Here is a 2,101-nt window from a genome sequence, read left to right on the forward strand (position 1 = left end):
GCTAACATGCCAAATGAATGATCAAGGTGCTTGTCAACCACGAACTTACGAAGATGGTCAATCACAATAGGGCCATACCCTCATTTATACGAGAGAAAATAAGCCGCGGCTTACAGAAGACTCGAATGTTCACCCCGTATAAATGGTACAAAATCTACGTTCACGTCTTTTCAAGCCGCGGCTTATATTGACCTGGGAATATATATTCGTGTAAACAGTTCCTTTTGCGTATTTTGTACACCGTGGCCAGAGTAAGCCGCGGCTTATTTCTCTCGTATAAAAGGCCCTAATATTGCACGACGAGAAAAACATCAGTCCATCGTCCACGTGGAGCGTACCTGTGAGGTACTTTCTTGCTCGATCTTGAGCTGTCAGATTGGGCGGACGATGGGAACTTCCTTCTTCGTCGAAGAAAAAGCGAGCGTTTTCACAACAAACTTATCCATGAGTAAGTTTTTATCAGTTTTCAACGAAAGAAACTACATTTTGCCGAAAAACTTACAACTTCGCTTCTTTTTCACAAATCTCTTTGCTAAGAGAAGGCAACTGTGTCATTTCAGTGGTGTGTATATAAGTGCGTGTTTGTGTTGTACCAATAGAAGGAGACTCGTACCAGGTCCCCGACATGAAAAATAAAGCCTTGAACTTCGAATGTTTACGAAATCGAAGGTGACAGGTTTTTTAGCCTTTTTCCAAGATAAATCATCTTAAAAATGGCGTATTTATGCAGGAGTTTCTAAGAAACGTGTTGATTTATGTTTCATTTTATGAATTTTGTGCGTCCTTTTGTGAATTATGCGATTTTTCGTGAATTGTGCGATCGGATGCGATTTGAGGTCGATTGTGCGAAATCGCACCATCGCGTAATATCAGAAGGCCTGCATGTTGGAAATTTTTGGTTGTCAATGGGTCGAAATCAATTGCAATTTTAGGCACTTTCCCGGACTTCGATTCTCTGGGACTTTTAGTATGTTATAGAGGAATAATTTCTCTTTAGTTATCCGTTGAAAAACCTTTTGTTGCAATTAGTTGAGGGTTATCCCATTTTTCGAGAAAATTTGACTGGACTACTACTTCCATTCCTCCCTGGAGCGCATAACATTTTATTTAAAGTTCAAGTAATTTTTTATTAGTGTGGAAGAAAAGTGAAGCAAATTAGCTGAAATCGTCTTTACTAAGGTTAAAAAGCTCATTAACATGCTTTCGGACACTTTTCAGCAAAAACGCAAACCAAAAGAATTAACTAAGAAAAAATAGGGGTCAGGTCCATGGACCCTGTCTAAAAGGGGGGTCCTTTCCCCCTGGTGAATTTATTTGCAATTGTTCACCGGTACAATGGACCTTTTAGTTTGTACATTTTGTTTTCCCATTTCAGACCACGTGATGTTACTCTAGGGAACAGTTTCTTTCAAATGTCGTCTTATACACATGCATATATATGCATAACTTATGAAAAAACAAAAGGAACATTCCCTTGGGAACATCACGTGGTCTGAAATGGGAAAACAAAACGTACAAGCTAAAGAAGTCCATTGTTGCACGATGTTCACCGGTACATTATTCGCGTTTGTAAATGAGCAACTGGCTGCAGAAACATTTGCTTGTTTAGTTCCGTACTTGCCAAATTAAAAAACTACCTCTTCCAAAATGTATCACCGTACGTCTAAGCCATATGGTATTTCGAGTAAACGCTTAATGAAGCGTCTTGTTTTTTTTTTTTTACCAGCAATTGACATTTCAGCTGATTTTATAGGCATAAGCGTAACGTAAGAACCGTGCGTGTCTGGTCTTGTCTCAGACACAGGCGAGAGGTGGTTTCATGCAGACTGGGACGCCTAAAATGCTCTGTTGTAAATTAAACAAAGCGGTTCACGAGTGAAGTTGTCTCTCTGGCCTTTCTGTGGACGAATTCCAGGACCTACTGACACAATCTGGGCAAGTTTTGAAAGCTAAAACCTTCAATCGATGCGTTATTTTGCTGGTAGGACTGGGAGGCCCGACACTTACGAAAAAACTATGAAATGAGAATCGGGAATCTTCCCTTGTCATGGAATGGCAGAATTACCCAGAATTCTTTTTGGGCATGAGCGAGGCAACCTAA

This window comes from Montipora capricornis, chromosome 4 (genome assembly GCF_036669925.1).
Source record: "Montipora capricornis isolate CH-2021 chromosome 4, ASM3666992v2, whole genome shotgun sequence".
NCBI lineage: Eukaryota > Metazoa > Cnidaria > Anthozoa > Scleractinia > Acroporidae > Montipora > Montipora capricornis.